Source organism: Balaenoptera acutorostrata, chromosome 10, assembly GCF_949987535.1.
Source record: "Balaenoptera acutorostrata chromosome 10, mBalAcu1.1, whole genome shotgun sequence".
Classification (NCBI taxonomy): Eukaryota; Metazoa; Chordata; class Mammalia; order Artiodactyla; family Balaenopteridae; genus Balaenoptera; species Balaenoptera acutorostrata.
In genome coordinates this window covers 59,303,841-59,321,581 of record NC_080073.1, presented here as the reverse complement: position 1 = coordinate 59,321,581, position 17,741 = coordinate 59,303,841, and positions in this window count along the sequence as shown.

Genomic DNA, 17,741 nt, shown 5'->3' with positions numbered 1-17,741 from the left:
ATCTAGAGCGTCTCAGGAGGAGCTCCCACCCAGGCTATGAAAGCACCCTGTTGATATAGAGAACACTCGTTCCCTTCCCAGAGCCCTGCCTACAGTGACTAGAGACCCGTCCTAAAACTGTTATTTAGGGAATTTCAAGGCAGCATGAATGGAGCATTCAAAATGGGAAAGCAAGGCCTGTGCCATCAGTCCCCGTTTCCAGCGAACACGTGGCCTACCTCCTTGTGATTTCTTCCAAGTAAATATACACTCTAGCTACACACTGGTCCCTTCCTTGAATAACGTTTTCGTGGCACGGACTTCGCCGAGTAGCAAACGGCCTCTCCCAAGGAACGGTCTAGGTAAGCTATCGGGGCTTTGCTTCTTGTAAAACCCTGCAGTGTAAGAGGAAGAACTGTGCATTGTTTACAGCAGGAACGCAAGATGACTTTCTCCAGTAAGTATGGGGTCTTAAGGTATGACTCCGTAGAAGGAGTGCGAAGCAGTTTTGGTTTCTCAGTGCCGCTCAGCCTAGGGCAATGAGGCAGATTTGCATGACATGTAGGATGTAAGAGAACAGATTTCCTGGAGCTGTTGGAGTGCTGAGGAAACCTAGGTCTCCCAAGGAAGAGTGCAGTGTGTTGCCCTACACTCAGCATACAGAGAGTGACTGGGAAAGGTTTCCGGGCCTGGATGTTTCTTTGCAGCCTACTGGAGCCTGCTGGAACTCGGTGTTCTTGCAGGGAATAGGGTGCCCACGCCAGGTCCTGGTGACCTGAAAGCTTACTAACGTTAAAAGAAAGCAGACCTAAAGTAGGCCTCAAGAACTCTGCTCCAAGCTTCCGATTCGGCAGGCTATTCAAGGCTTTACCTTAAGGAAAGGACTCACGTCAAGTTTCCTTTTAGCTCTAGAGCGTCTCAGGTGGAGCTCCTACCCAGGCTATGAAAGCAACCTGTTGATATAGAGCACACTCGTTCCCTTCCCAGAGCCCTGCCTACAGTGACTAGAGACCAGTCCTAAAACTGTTATTTAGGGAATTTCAAGGCAGCATGAATGGAGCATTCAAAATGGGAAAGAAAGGCCTGTGCCATCAGTCCCCGTTTCCAGCGAACAAGCGGCCTACCTCCTTGTGATTTCTTCCAACTAAATATACACTCTAGCTACACACTGGTCCCTTCCCTGAATAACGTTTTCTTGGCACGGAGTTCGCCGTGTAGCAAACGGCCTCTCCCAAGGAACGCTCTAGGTAAGCTATCGGGGCTTAGCTCCTTCTAAAACCCTGCAGTGTAAGAGAAAGAACTGTGCTTTGGTTACAGCCGGAACACAAGCCGACTTTCTCCAGTAAGTTTGGGGTCTTAAGGTATGACTCTGTAGAAGGAATGCGAAGCAGTTTTGGTTTCTCAGTGCCGCTCAGCCTAGGGCAATGAGGCAGATTTGCATGAAACGTAGGAGAAAGAGAACAGACTTCCTGGAGCTGTTGGAGTGCTGAGGAAACCTAGGTCTCCCAAGGAAGAGTGCAGTGTGTTGCCCTACACTCAGCATACAGAGAGTGACTCGGAAATGTTTCCGGGCCTGGATGTTTCGTAGGAGCCTAGGGGAGCCTGCCGGTACTCGGTGTTCTTGCAGGGAATAGGGTGCCCTCGCGAGGTCCTGGTGACCTGAAAGCTTACTAACGCTAAAAGAAAGCAGACCTAAAGTTAGGCCTCACGGACTCTGCTCCAAGCTTCCTAGTGGAGCCTGCTGGTACTGGGTGTTCTTGCAAGGAATAGGGGGCCCACGCGAGGTCCTCGGTGTCCTGAAAGCTTCCTAACCTTAAAAGAAAACAGCTCTAAAGCTAATGCTTCAAGGACTCTGCTCCAAGCTTCCGCTTCGGCAGGCTATTCAGGGCTTTACCTTGAGGAAAGGACTCACGTCAAGTTTCCTTTTAGATCTAGAGCGTCTCAGGAGGAGCTCCCACCCAGGCTATGAAAGCACCCTGTTGATATAGAGAACACTCGTTCCCTTCCCAGAGCCCTGCCTACAGTGACTAGAGACCCGTCCTAAAACTGTTATTTAGGGAATTTCAAGGCAGCATGAATGGAGCATTCAAAATGGGTAAGCAAGGCCTGTGCCATCAGTCCCCGTTTCCAGCGAACACGTGGCCTACCTCCTTGTGATTTCTTCCAAGTAAATATACACTCTAGCTACACACTGGTCCCTTCCTTGAATAACGTTTTCGTGGCACGGACTTCGCCGAGTAGCAAACGGCCTCTCCCAAGGAACGGTCTAGGTAAGCTATCGCGGCCTTGCTTCTTGTAAACCCTGCAGTGTTAGAGGAAAACTGTGCTTTGTTTACAGCTGGAACGCAAGATGACTTTCTCCAGTAAGTATGGGGTCTTAAGGTAAGACTCTGTAGAAGGAGTGCGAAGCAGTTTTGCTTTCTCAGTGCCGCTCAGCCTAGGGCAATGAGGCAGATTTGCATGATATGTAGGATATAAGAGAACAGATTTCCTGGAGCTGTTGGAGTGCTGAGGAAACCTAGGTCTCCCAAGGAAGAGTGCAGTGTGTTGCCCTACACTCAGCATACAGAGAGTGACTCGGAAAGGTTTCCGGGCCTGGATGTTTCTTAGGAGCCCAGGGGAGCCTGCCGGTACTCGATGTTCTTGCAGGGAATAGGGTGCCCTCGCGAGGTCCTGGTGACCTGAAAGCTTACTAACGCTAAAAGAAAGCAGACCTAAAGTTAGGCCTCACGGACTCTGCTCCAAGCTTCCTAGTGGAGCCTGCTGGTACTAGGTGTTCTTGCAAGGAATAGGGGGCCCACGCGAGGTCCTCGGTGTCCTGAAAGCTTCCTAACCTTAAAAGAAAACAGACCTAAAGCTAATGCTTCAAGGACTCTGCTCCAAGCTTCCGCTTCGGCAGGCTATTCAAGGCTTTACCTTGAGGAAAGGACTCACGTCAAGTTTCCTTTTAGCTCTAGAGCGTCTCAGGAGGAGCTTCTACCCAGGCTATGAAAGCACCCTGTTGATATAGAGCACACTCGTTCCCTTCCCAGAGCCCTGCCTACAGTGACTAGAGACCAGTCCTAAAACTGTTATTTAGGGAATTTCAAGGCAGCATGAATGGAGCATTCAAAATGGGAAAGAAAGGCCTGTGCCATCAGTCCCCGTTTCCAGCGAACAAGCGGCCTACCTCCTTGTGATTTCTTCCAAGTAAATATACACTCTAGCTACACACTGGTCCCTTCCTTGAATAACGTTTTCTTGGCACGGAGTTCGCCGTGTAGCAAACGGCCTCTCCCAAGGAACGCTCTAGGTAAGCTATCGGGGCTTAGCTTCTTCTAAAACCCTGGAGTGTAAGAGAAAGAACTGTGCTTTGGTTACAGCCGGAACACAAGCCGACTTTCTCCAGTAAGTTTGGGGTCTTAAGGTATGACTCTGTAGAAGGAATGCGAAGCAGTTTTGGTTTCTCAGTGCCGCTCAGCCTAGGGCAATGAGGCAGATTTGCATGAAACGTAGGAGAAAGAGAACAGACTTCCTGGAGCTGTTGGAGTGCTGAGGAAACCTAGGTCTCCCAAGGAAGAGTGCAGTGTGTTGCCCTACACTCAGTATACAGAGAGTGACTCGGAAAGGTTTCCGGGCCTGGATGTTTCGTAGGAGCCTAGGGGAGCCTGCCGGTACTCGGTGTTCTTGCAGGGAATAGGGTGCCCTCGCGAGGTCCTGGTGACCTGAAAGCTTACTAACGCTAAAAGAAAGCAGACCTAAAGTTAGGCCTCACGGACTCTGCTCCAAGCTTCCTAGTGGAGCCTGCTGGTACTAGGTGTTCTTGCAAGGAATAGGGGGCCCACGCGAGGTCCTCGGTGTCCTGAAAGCTTCCTAACCTTAAAAGAAAACAGCTCTAAAGCTAATGCTTCAAGGACTCTGCTCCAAGCTTCCGCTTCGGCAGGCTATTCAGGGCTTTACCTTGAGGAAAGGACTCACGTCAAGTTTCCTTTTAGATCTAGAGCGTCTCAGGAGGAGCTCCCACCCAGGCTATGAAAGCACCCTGTTGATATAGAGAACACTCGTTCCCTTCCCAGAGCCCTGCCTACAGTGACTAGAGACCCGTCCTAAAACTGTTATTTAGGGAATTTCAAGGCAGCATGAATGGAGCATTCAAAATGGGAAAGCAAGGCCTGTGCCATCAGTCCCCGTTTCCAGCGAACACGTGGCCTACCTCCTTGTGATTTCTTCCAAGTAAATATACACTCTAGCTACACACTGGTCCCTTCCTTGAATAACGTTTTCGTGGCACGGACTTCGCCGAGTAGCAAACGGCCTCTCCCAAGGAACGGTCTAGGTAAGCTATCGGGGCTTTGCTTCTTGTAAAACCCTGCAGTGTAAGAGGAAGAACTGTGCATTGTTTACAGCAGGAACGCAAGATGACTTTCTCCAGTAAGTATGGGGTCTTAAGGTATGACTCCGTAGAAGGAGTGCGAAGCAGTTTTGGTTTCTCAGTGCCGCTCAGCCTAGGGCAATGAGGCAGATTTGCATGACATGTAGGATGTAAGAGAACAGATTTCCTGGAGCTGTTGGAGTGCTGAGGAAACCTAGGTCTCCCAAGGAAGAGTGCAGTGTGTTGCCCTACACTCAGCATACAGAGAGTGACTGGGAAAGGTTTCCGGGCCTGGATGTTTCTTTGCAGCCTACTGGAGCCTGCTGGAACTCGGTGTTCTTGCAGGGAATAGGGTGCCCACGCCAGGTCCTGGTGACCTGAAAGCTTACTAACGTTAAAAGAAAGCAGACCTAAAGTAGGCCTCAAGAACTCTGCTCCAAGCTTCCGATTCGGCAGGCTATTCAAGGCTTTACCTTAAGGAAAGGACTCACGTCAAGTTTCCTTTTAGCTCTAGAGCGTCTCAGGTGGAGCTCCTACCCAGGCTATGAAAGCACCCTGTTGATATAGACAACACTCGTTCCCTTCCCAGAGCCCTGCCTACAGTGACTAGAGACCCGTCCTAAAACTGTTATTTAGGGAATTTCAAGGCAGCATGAATGGAGCATTTAAATTGGGAAAGCAAGGCCTGTGCCATCAGGCCCCGTTTCCTGCGAACACGCGGCCTACCTCCTTGTGATTTCTTCCAAGTAAATATACACTCTAGCTACACACTGGTCCCTTCCCTGAATAACGTTTTCTTGGCACGGAGTTCGCCGTGTAGCAAACAGCCTCTCCCAAGGAACGCTCTAGGTAAGCTATCGGGGCTTAGCTTCTTCTAAAACCCTGCAGTGTAAGAGGAAGAACTGTGCTTTGGTTACAGCCGGAACGCAAGCTGACTTTCTCCTGTAAGTATGGGGTCTTAAGGTAAGACTCTGTAGAAGGAGTGCGAAGCAGTTTTGGTTTCTCAGTACCGCTCAGCCTAGGACAATGAGGCAGATTTGAATGACATGTAGGATGTAAGAGAACAGATTTCCTGGAGCTGTTGGAGTGCTGAGGAAACCTAGGTCTCCCAAGGAAGAGAGCAGTGTGTTGCCCTACACTCAGCATACACAGAGTGACTCGGAAAGGTTTCCGGGCCTGGATGTTTCTTAGGAGCCCAGGGGAGCCTGCCGGTACTCGATGTTCTTGCAGGGAATAGGGTGCCCTCGCGAGGTCCTGGTGACCTGAAAGCTTACTAACGCTAAAAGAAAGCAGACCTAAAGTTAGGCCTCACGGACTCTGCTCCAAGCTTCCTAGTGGAGCCTGCTGGTACTAGGTGTTCTTGCAAGGAATAGGGGGCCCACGCGAGGTCCTCGGTGTCCTGAAAGCCTCCTAACCTTAAAAGAAAACAGACCTAAAGCTAATGCTTCAAGGACTCTGCTCCAAGCTTCCGCTTCGGCAGGCTATTCAAGGCTTTACCTTGAGGAAAGGACTCACGTCAAGTTTCCTTTTAGCTCTAGAGCGTCTCAGGTGGAGCTCCTACCCAGGCTATGAAAGCACCCTGTTGATATAGAGCACACTCGTTCCCTTCCCAGAGCCCTGCCTACAGTGACTAGAGACCAGTCCTAAAACTGTTATTTAGGGAATTTCAAGGCAGCATGAATGGAGCATTCAAAATGGGAAAGAAAGGCCTGTGCCATCAGTCCCCGTTTCCAGCGAACAAGCGGCCTACCTCCTTGTGATTTCTTCCAACTAAATATACACTCTAGCTACACACTGGTCCCTTCCCTGAATAACGTTTTCTTGGCACGGAGTTCGCCGTGTAGCAAACGGCCTCTCCCAAGGAACGCTCTAGGTAAGCTATCGGGGCTTAGCTTCTTCTAAAACCCTGCAGTGTAAGAGAAAGAACTGTGCTTTGGTTACAGCCGGAACACAAGCCGACTTTCTCCAGTAAGTTTGGGGTCTTAAGGTATGACTCTGTAGAAGGAATGCGAAGCAGTTTTGGTTTCTCAGTGCCGCTCAGCCTAGGGCAATGAGGCAGATTTGCATGAAACGTAGGAGAAAGAGAACAGACTTCCTGGAGCTGTTGGAGTGCTGAGGAAACCTAGGTCTCCCAAGGAAGAGTGCAGTGTGTTGCCCTACACTCAGCATACAGAGAGTGACTCGGAAATGTTTCCGGGCCTGGATGTTTCGTAGGAGCCTAGGGGAGCCTGCCGGTACTCGGTGTTCTTGCAGGGAATAGGGTGCCCTCGCGAGGTCCTGGTGACCTGAAAGCTTACTAACGCTAAAAGAAAGCAGACCTAAAGTTAGGCCTCACGGACTCTGCTCCAAGCTTCCTAGTGGAGCCTGCTGGTACTGGGTGTTCTTGCAAGGAATAGGGGGCCCACGCAAGGTCCTCGGTGTCCTGAAAGCTTCCTAACCTTAAAAGAAAACAGCTCTAAAGCTAATGCTTCAAGGACTCTGCTCCAAGCTTCCGCTTCGGCAGGCTATTCAGGGCTTTACCTTGAGGAAAGGACTCACGTCAAGTTTCCTTTTAGATCTAGAGCGTCTCAGGAGGAGCTCCCACCCAGGCTATGAAAGCACCCTGTTGATATAGAGAACACTCGTTCCCTTCCCAGAGCCCTGCCTACAGTGACTAGAGACCCGTCCTAAAACTGTTATTTAGGGAATTTCAAGGCAGCATGAATGGAGCATTCAAAATGGGTAAGCAAGGCCTGTGCCATCAGTCCCCGTTTCCAGCGAACACGTGGCCTACCTCCTTGTGATTTCTTCCAAGTAAATATACACTCTAGCTACACACTGGTCCCTTCCTTGAATAACGTTTTCGTGGCACGGACTTCGCCGAGTAGCAAACGGCCTCTCCCAAGGAACGGTCTAGGTAAGCTATCGCGGCCTTGCTTCTTGTAAACCCTGCAGTGTTAGAGGAAAACTGTGCTTTGTTTACAGCTGGAACGCAAGATGACTTTCTCCAGTAAGTATGGGGTCTTAAGGTAAGACTCTGTAGAAGGAGTGCGAAGCAGTTTTGCTTTCTCAGTGCCGCTCAGCCTAGGGCAATGAGGCAGATTTGCATGATATGTAGGATATAAGAGAACAGATTTCCTGGAGCTGTTGGAGTGCTGAGGAAACCTAGGTCTCCCAAGGAAGAGTGCAGTGTGTTGCCCTACACTCAGCATACAGAGAGTGACTCGGAAAGGTTTCCGGGCCTGGATGTTTCTTAGGAGCCCAGGGGAGCCTGCCGGTACTCGATGTTCTTGCAGGGAATAGGGTGCCCTCGCGAGGTCCTGGTGACCTGAAAGCTTACTAACGCTAAAAGAAAGCAGACCTAAAGTTAGGCCTCACGGACTCTGCTCCAAGCTTCCTAGTGGAGCCTGCTGGTACTAGGTGTTCTTGCAAGGAATAGGGGGCCCACGCGAGGTCCTCGGTGTCCTGAAAGCTTCCTAACCTTAAAAGAAAACAGACCTAAAGCTAATGCTTCAAGGACTCTGCTCCAAGCTTCCGCTTCGGCAGGCTATTCAAGGCTTTACCTTGAGGAAAGGACTCACGTCAAGTTTCCTTTTAGCTCTAGAGCGTCTCAGGAGGAGCTTCTACCCAGGCTATGAAAGCACCCTGTTGATATAGAGCACACTCGTTCCCTTCCCAGAGCCCTGCCTACAGTGACTAGAGACCAGTCCTAAAACTGTTATTTAGGGAATTTCAAGGCAGCATGAATGGAGCATTCAAAATGGGAAAGAAAGGCCTGTGCCATCAGTCCCCGTTTCCAGCGAACAAGCGGCCTACCTCCTTGTGATTTCTTCCAAGTAAATATACACTCTAGCTACACACTGGTCCCTTCCTTGAATAACGTTTTCTTGGCACGGAGTTCGCCGTGTAGCAAACGGCCTCTCCCAAGGAACGCTCTAGGTAAGCTATCGGGGCTTAGCTTCTTCTAAAACCCTGGAGTGTAAGAGAAAGAACTGTGCTTTGGTTACAGCCGGAACACAAGCCGACTTTCTCCAGTAAGTTTGGGGTCTTAAGGTATGACTCTGTAGAAGGAATGCGAAGCAGTTTTGGTTTCTCAGTGCCGCTCAGCCTAGGGCAATGAGGCAGATTTGCATGAAACGTAGGAGAAAGAGAACAGACTTCCTGGAGCTGTTGGAGTGCTGAGGAAACCTAGGTCTCCCAAGGAAGAGTGCAGTGTGTTGCCCTACACTCAGCATACAGAGAGTGACTCGGAAAGGTTTCCGGGCCTGGATGTTTCTTAGGAGCCCAGGGGAGCCTGCCGGTACTCGATGTTCTTGCAGGGAATAGGGTGCCCTCGCGAGGTCCTGGTGACCTGAAAGCTTACTAACGCTAAAAGAAAGCAGACCTAAAGTTAGGCCTCACGGACTCTGCTCCAAGCTTCCTAGTGGAGCCTGCTGGTACTAGGTGTTCTTGCAAGGAATAGGGGGCCCACGCGAGGTCCTCGGTGTCCTGAAAGCTTCCTAACCTTAAAAGAAAACAGACCTAAAGCTAATGCTTCAAGGACTCTGCTCCAAGCTTCCGCTTCGGCAGGCTATTCAAGGCTTTACCTTGAGGAAAGGACTCACGTCAAGTTTCCTTTTAGCTCTAGAGCGTCTCAGGTGGAGCTCCTACCCAGGCTATGAAAGCACCCTGTTGATATAGAGCACACTCGTTCCCTTCCCAGAGCCCTGCCTACAGTGACTAGAGACCAGTCCTAAAACTGTTATTTAGGGAATTTCAAGGCAGCATGAATGGAGCATTCAAAATGGGAAAGAAAGGCCTGTGCCATCAGTCCCCGTTTCCAGCGAACAAGCGGCCTACCTCCTTGTGATTTCTTCCAAGTAAATATACACTCTAGCTACACACTGGTCCCTTCCTTGAATAACGTTTTCTTGGCACGGAGTTCGCCGTGTAGCAAACGGCCTCTCCCAAGGAACGCTCTAGGTAAGCTATCGGGGCTTAGCTTCTTCTAAAACCCTGGAGTGTAAGAGAAAGAACTGTGCTTTGGTTACAGCCGGAACACAAGCCGACTTTCTCCAGTAAGTTTGGGGTCTTAAGGTATGACTCTGTAGAAGGAATGCGAAGCAGTTTTGGTTTCTCAGTGCCGCTCAGCCTAGGGCAATGAGGCAGATTTGCATGAAACGTAGGAGAAAGAGAACAGACTTCCTGGAGCTGTTGGAGTGCTGAGGAAACCTAGGTCTCCCAAGGAAGAGTGCAGTGTGTTGCCCTACACTCAGTATACAGAGAGTGACTCGGAAAGGTTTCCGGGCCTGGATGTTTCGTAGGAGCCTAGGGGAGCCTGCCGGTACTCGGTGTTCTTGCAGGGAATAGGGTGCCCTCGCGAGGTCCTGGTGACCTGAAAGCTTACTAACGCTAAAAGAAAGCAGACCTAAAGTTAGGCCTCACGGACTCTGCTCCAAGCTTCCTAGTGGAGCCTGCTGGTACTAGGTGTTCTTGCAAGGAATAGGGGGCCCACGCGAGGTCCTCGGTGTCCTGAAAGCTTCCTAACCTTAAAAGAAAACAGCTCTAAAGCTAATGCTTCAAGGACTCTGCTCCAAGCTTCCGCTTCGGCAGGCTATTCAGGGCTTTACCTTGAGGAAAGGACTCACGTCAAGTTTCCTTTTAGATCTAGAGCGTCTCAGGAGGAGCTCCCACCCAGGCTATGAAAGCACCCTGTTGATATAGAGAACACTCGTTCCCTTCCCAGAGCCCTGCCTACAGTGACTAGAGACCCGTCCTAAAACTGTTATTTAGGGAATTTCAAGGCAGCATGAATGGAGCATTCAAAATGGGAAAGCAAGGCCTGTGCCATCAGTCCCCGTTTCCAGCGAACACGTGGCCTACCTCCTTGTGATTTCTTCCAAGTAAATATACACTCTAGCTACACACTGGTCCCTTCCTTGAATAACGTTTTCGTGGCACGGACTTCGCCGAGTAGCAAACGGCCTCTCCCAAGGAACGGTCTAGGTAAGCTATCGGGGCTTTGCTTCTTGTAAAACCCTGCAGTGTAAGAGGAAGAACTGTGCATTGTTTACAGCAGGAACGCAAGATGACTTTCTCCAGTAAGTATGGGGTCTTAAGGTATGACTCCGTAGAAGGAGTGCGAAGCAGTTTTGGTTTCTCAGTGCCGCTCAGCCTAGGGCAATGAGGCAGATTTGCATGACATGTAGGATGTAAGAGAACAGATTTCCTGGAGCTGTTGGAGTGCTGAGGAAACCTAGGTCTCCCAAGGAAGAGTGCAGTGTGTTGCCCTACACTCAGCATACAGAGAGTGACTGGGAAAGGTTTCCGGGCCTGGATGTTTCTTTGCAGCCTACTGGAGCCTGCTGGAACTCGGTGTTCTTGCAGGGAATAGGGTGCCCACGCCAGGTCCTGGTGACCTGAAAGCTTACTAACGTTAAAAGAAAGCAGACCTAAAGTAGGCCTCAAGAACTCTGCTCCAAGCTTCCGATTCGGCAGGCTATTCAAGGCTTTACCTTAAGGAAAGGACTCACGTCAAGTTTCCTTTTAGCTCTAGAGCGTCTCAGGTGGAGCTCCTACCCAGGCTATGAAAGCACCCTGTTGATATAGACAACACTCGTTCCCTTCCCAGAGCCCTGCCTACAGTGACTAGAGACCCGTCCTAAAACTGTTATTTAGGGAATTTCAAGGCAGCATGAATGGAGCATTTAAATTGGGAAAGCAAGGCCTGTGCCATCAGGCCCCGTTTCCAGCGAACACGCGGCCTACCTCCTTGTGATTTCTTCCAAGTAAATATACACTCTAGCTACACACTGGTCCCTTCCCTGAATAACGTTTTCTTGGCACGGAGTTCGCCGTGTAGCAAACAGCCTCTCCCAAGGAACGCTCTAGGTAAGCTATCGGGGCTTAGCTTCTTCTAAAACCCTGCAGTGTAAGAGGAAGAACTGTGCTTTGGTTACAGCCGGAACGCAAGCTGACTTTCTCCTGTAAGTATGGGGTCTTAAGGTAAGACTCTGTAGAAGGAGTGCGAAGCAGTTTTGGTTTCTCAGTACCGCTCAGCCTAGGACAATGAGGCAGATTTGAATGACATGTAGGATGTAAGAGAACAGATTTCCTGGAGCTGTTGGAGTGCTGAGGAAACCTAGGTCTCCCAAGGAAGAGAGCAGTGTGTTGCCCTACACTCAGCATACACAGAGTGACTCGGAAAGGTTTCCGGGCCTGGATGTTTCTTAGGAGCCCAGGGGAGCCTGCCGGTACTCGATGTTCTTGCAGGGAATAGGGTGCCCTCGCGAGGTCCTGGTGACCTGAAAGCTTACTAACGCTAAAAGAAAGCAGACCTAAAGTTAGGCCTCACGGACTCTGCTCCAAGCTTCCTAGTGGAGCCTGCTGGTACTAGGTGTTCTTGCAAGGAATAGGGGGCCCACGCGAGGTCCTCGGTGTCCTGAAAGCCTCCTAACCTTAAAAGAAAACAGACCTAAAGCTAATGCTTCAAGGACTCTGCTCCAAGCTTCCGCTTCGGCAGGCTATTCAAGGCTTTACCTTGAGGAAAGGACTCACGTCAAGTTTCCTTTTAGCTCTAGAGCGTCTCAGGTGGAGCTCCTACCCAGGCTATGAAAGCACCCTGTTGATATAGAGCACACTCGTTCCCTTCCCAGAGCCCTGCCTACAGTGACTAGAGACCAGTCCTAAAACTGTTATTTAGGGAATTTCAAGGCAGCATGAATGGAGCATTCAAAATGGGAAAGAAAGGCCTGTGCCATCAGTCCCCGTTTCCAGCGAACAAGCGGCCTACCTCCTTGTGATTTCTTCCAAGTAAATATACACTCTAGCTACACACTGGTCCCTTCCTTGAATAACGTTTTCTTGGCACGGAGTTCGCCGTGTAGCAAACGGCCTCTCCCAAGGAACGCTCTAGGTAAGCTATCGGGGCTTAGCTTCTTCTAAAACCCTGCAGTGTAAGAGAAAGAACTGTGCTTTGGTTACAGCCGGAACACAAGCCGACTTTCCCCAGTAAGTTTGGGGTCTTAAGGTATGACTCTGTAGAAGGAATGCGAAGCAGTTTTGGTTTCTCAGTGCCTCTCAGCCTAGGGCAATGAGGCAGATTTGCATGAAACGTAGGAGAAAGAGAACAGACTTCCTGGAGCTGTTGGAGTGCTGAGGAAACCTAGGTCTCCCAAGGAAGAGTGCAGTGTGTTGCCCTACACTCAGCATACACAGAGTGACTCGGAACGGTTTCCGGGCCTGGATGTTTCTTAGGAGCCCAGGGGAGCCTGCCGGTACTCGATGTTCTTGCAGGGAATAGGGTGCCCTCGCGAGGTCCTGGTGACCTGAAAGCTTACTAACGCTAAAAGAAAGCAGACCTAAAGTTAGGCCTCACGGACTCTGCTCCAAGCTTCCTAGTGTAGCCTGCTGGTACTAGGTGTTCTTGCAAGGAATAGGGGGCCCACGCGAGGTCCTCGGTGTCCTGAAAGCTTCCTAACCTTAAAAGAAAACAGACCTAAAGCTAATGCTTCAAGGACTCTGCTCCAAGCTTCCGCTTCGGCAGGCTATTCAAGGCTTTACCTTGAGGAAAGGACTCACGTCAAGTTTCCTTTTAGCTCTAGAGCGTCTCAGGTGGAGCTCCTACCCAGGCTATGAAAGCACCCTGTTGATATAGAGCACACTCGTTCCCTTCCCAGAGCCCTGCCTACAGTGACTAGAGACCAGTCCTAAAACTGTTATTTAGGGAATTTCAAGGCAGCATGAATGGAGCATTCAAAATGGGAAAGAAAGGCCTGTGCCATCAGTCCCCGTTTCCAGCGAACAAGCGGCCTACCTCCTTGTGATTTCTTCCAAGTAAATATACACTCTAGCTACACACTGGTCCCTTCCTTGAATAACGTTTTCTTGGCACGGAGTTCGCCGTGTAGCAAACGGCCTCTCCCAAGGAACGCTCTAGGTAAGCTATCGGGGCTTAGCTTCTTCTAAAACCCTGGAGTGTAAGAGAAAGAACTGTGCTTTGGTTACAGCCGGAACACAAGCCGACTTTCTCCAGTAAGTTTGGGGTCTTAAGGTATGACTCTGTAGAAGGAATGCGAAGCAGTTTTGGTTTCTCAGTGCCGCTCAGCCTAGGGCAATGAGGCAGATTTGCATGAAACGTAGGAGAAAGAGAACAGACTTCCTGGAGCTGTTGGAGTGCTGAGGAAACCTAGGTCTCCCAAGGAAGAGTGCAGTGTGTTGCCCTACACTCAGTATACAGAGAGTGACTCGGAAAGGTTTCCGGGCCTGGATGTTTCGTAGGAGCCTAGGGGAGCCTGCCGGTACTCGGTGTTCTTGCAGGGAATAGGGTGCCCTCGCGAGGTCCTGGTGACCTGAAAGCTTACTAACGCTAAAAGAAAGCAGACCTAAAGTTAGGCCTCACGGACTCTGCTCCAAGCTTCCTAGTGGAGCCTGCTGGTACTAGGTGTTCTTGCAAGGAATAGGGGGCCCACGCGAGGTCCTCGGTGTCCTGAAAGCTTCCTAACCTTAAAAGAAAACAGCTCTAAAGCTAATGCTTCAAGGACTCTGCTCCAAGCTTCCGCTTCGGCAGGCTATTCAGGGCTTTACCTTGAGGAAAGGACTCACGTCAAGTTTCCTTTTAGATCTAGAGCGTCTCAGGAGGAGCTCCCACCCAGGCTATGAAAGCACCCTGTTGATATAGAGAACACTCGTTCCCTTCCCAGAGCCCTGCCTACAGTGACTAGAGACCCGTCCTAAAACTGTTATTTAGGGAATTTCAAGGCAGCATGAATGGAGCATTCAAAATGGGAAAGCAAGGCCTGTGCCATCAGTCCCCGTTTCCAGCGAACACGTGGCCTACCTCCTTGTGATTTCTTCCAAGTAAATATACACTCTAGCTACACACTGGTCCCTTCCTTGAATAACGTTTTCGTGGCACGGACTTCGCCGAGTAGCAAACGGCCTCTCCCAAGGAACGGTCTAGGTAAGCTATCGGGGCTTTGCTTCTTGTAAAACCCTGCAGTGTAAGAGGAAGAACTGTGCATTGTTTACAGCAGGAACGCAAGATGACTTTCTCCAGTAAGTATGGGGTCTTAAGGTATGACTCCGTAGAAGGAGTGCGAAGCAGTTTTGGTTTCTCAGTGCCGCTCAGCCTAGGGCAATGAGGCAGATTTGCATGACATGTAGGATGTAAGAGAACAGATTTCCTGGAGCTGTTGGAGTGCTGAGGAAACCTAGGTCTCCCAAGGAAGAGTGCAGTGTGTTGCCCTACACTCAGCATACAGAGAGTGACTGGGAAAGGTTTCCGGGCCTGGATGTTTCTTTGCAGCCTACTGGAGCCTGCTGGAACTCGGTGTTCTTGCAGGGAATAGGGTGCCCACGCCAGGTCCTGGTGACCTGAAAGCTTACTAACGTTAAAAGAAAGCAGACCTAAAGTAGGCCTCAAGAACTCTGCTCCAAGCTTCCGATTCGGCAGGCTATTCAAGGCTTTACCTTAAGGAAAGGACTCACGTCAAGTTTCCTTTTAGCTCTAGAGCGTCTCAGGTGGAGCTCCTACCCAGGCTATGAAAGCACCCTGTTGATATAGACAACACTCGTTCCCTTCCCAGAGCCCTGCCTACAGTGACTAGAGACCCGTCCTAAAACTGTTATTTAGGGAATTTCAAGGCAGCATGAATGGAGCATTTAAATTGGGAAAGCAAGGCCTGTGCCATCAGGCCCCGTTTCCAGCGAACACGCGGCCTACCTCCTTGTGATTTCTTCCAAGTAAATATACACTCTAGCTACACACTGGTCCCTTCCCTGAATAACGTTTTCTTGGCACGGAGTTCGCCGTGTAGCAAACAGCCTCTCCCAAGGAACGCTCTAGGTAAGCTATCGGGGCTTAGCTTCTTCTAAAACCCTGCAGTGTAAGAGGAAGAACTGTGCTTTGGTTACAGCCGGAACGCAAGCTGACTTTCTCCTGTAAGTATGGGGTCTTAAGGTAAGACTCTGTAGAAGGAGTGCGAAGCAGTTTTGGTTTCTCAGTACCGCTCAGCCTAGGACAATGAGGCAGATTTGAATGACATGTAGGATGTAAGAGAACAGATTTCCTGGAGCTGTTGGAGTGCTGAGGAAACCTAGGTCTCCCAAGGAAGAGAGCAGTGTGTTGCCCTACACTCAGCATACACAGAGTGACTCGGAAAGGTTTCCGGGCCTGGATGTTTCTTAGGAGCCCAGGGGAGCCTGCCGGTACTCGATGTTCTTGCAGGGAATAGGGTGCCCTCGCGAGGTCCTGGTGACCTGAAAGCTTACTAACGCTAAAAGAAAGCAGACCTAAAGTTAGGCCTCACGGACTCTGCTCCAAGCTTCCTAGTGGAGCCTGCTGGTACTAGGTGTTCTTGCAAGGAATAGGGGGCCCACGCGAGGTCCTCGGTGTCCTGAAAGCCTCCTAACCTTAAAAGAAAACAGACCTAAAGCTAATGCTTCAAGGACTCTGCTCCAAGCTTCCGCTTCGGCAGGCTATTCAAGGCTTTACCTTGAGGAAAGGACTCACGTCAAGTTTCCTTTTAGCTCTAGAGCGTCTCAGGTGGAGCTCCTACCCAGGCTATGAAAGCACCCTGTTGATATAGAGCACACTCGTTCCCTTCCCAGAGCCCTGCCTACAGTGACTAGAGACCAGTCCTAAAACTGTTATTTAGGGAATTTCAAGGCAGCATGAATGGAGCATTCAAAATGGGAAAGAAAGGCCTGTGCCATCAGTCCCCGTTTCCAGCGAACAAGCGGCCTACCTCCTTGTGATTTCTTCCAAGTAAATATACACTCTAGCTACACACTGGTCCCTTCCTTGAATAACGTTTTCTTGGCACGGAGTTCGCCGTGTAGCAAACGGCCTCTCCCAAGGAACGCTCTAGGTAAGCTATCGGGGCTTAGCTTCTTCTAAAACCCTGCAGTGTAAGAGAAAGAACTGTGCTTTGGTTACAGCCGGAACACAAGCCGACTTTCCCCAGTAAGTTTGGGGTCTTAAGGTATGACTCTGTAGAAGGAATGCGAAGCAGTTTTGGTTTCTCAGTGCCTCTCAGCCTAGGGCAATGAGGCAGATTTGCATGAAACGTAGGAGAAAGAGAACAGACTTCCTGGAGCTGTTGGAGTGCTGAGGAAACCTAGGTCTCCCAAGGAAGAGTGCAGTGTGTTGCCCTACACTCAGCATACACAGAGTGACTCGGAACGGTTTCCGGGCCTGGATGTTTCTTAGGAGCCCAGGGGAGCCTGCCGGTACTCGATGTTCTTGCAGGGAATAGGGTGCCCTCGCGAGGTCCTGGTGACCTGAAAGCTTACTAACGCTAAAAGAAAGCAGACCTAAAGTTAGGCCTCACGGACTCTGCTCCAAGCTTCCTAGTGTAGCCTGCTGGTACTAGGTGTTCTTGCAAGGAATAGGGGGCCCACGCGAGGTCCTCGGTGTCCTGAAAGCTTCCTAACCTTAAAAGAAAACAGACCTAAAGCTAATGCTTCAAGGACTCTGCTCCAAGCTTCCGCTTCGGCAGGCTATTCAAGGCTTTACCTTGAGGAAAGGACTCACGTCAAGTTTCCTTTTAGCTCTAGAGCGTCTCAGGTGGAGCTCCTACCCAGGCTATGAAAGCACCCTGTTGATATAGAGCACACTCGTTCCCTTCCCAGAGCCCTGCCTACAGTGACTAGAGACCAGTCCTAAAACTGTTATTTAGGGAATTTCAAGGCAGCATGAATGGAGCATTCAAAATGGGAAAGAAAGGCCTGTGCCATCAGTCCCCGTTTCCAGCGAACAAGCGGCCTACCTCCTTGTGATTTCTTCCAAGTAAATATACACTCTAGCTACACACTGGTCCCTTCCTTGAATAACGTTTTCTTGGCACGGAGTTCGCCGTGTAGCAAACGGCCTCTCCCAAGGAACGCTCTAGGTAAGCTATCGGGGCTTAGCTTCTTCTAAAACCCTGGAGTGTAAGAGAAAGAACTGTGCTTTGGTTACAGCCGGAACACAAGCCGACTTTCTCCAGTAAGTTTGGGGTCTTAAGGTATGACTCTGTAGAAGGAATGCGAAGCAGTTTTGGTTTCTCAGTGCCGCTCAGCCTAGGGCAATGAGGCAGATTTGCATGAAACGTAGGAGAAAGAGAACAGACTTCCTGGAGCTGTTGGAGTGCTGAGGAAACCTAGGTCTCCCAAGGAAGAGTGCAGTGTGTTGCCCTACACTCAGCATACAGAGAGTGACTCGGAAAGGTTTCCGGGCCTGGATGTTTCGTAGGAGCCTAGGGGAGCCTGCCGGTACTCGGTGTTCTTGCAGGGAATAGGGTGCCCTCGCGAGGTCCTGGTGACCTGAAAGCTTACTAACGCTAAAAGAAAGCAGACCTAAAGTTAGGCCTCACGGACTCTGCTCCAAGCTTCCTAGTGGAGCCTGCTGGTACTAGGTGTTCTTGCAAGGAATAGGGGGCCCACGCGAGGTCCTCGGTGTCCTGAAAGCTTC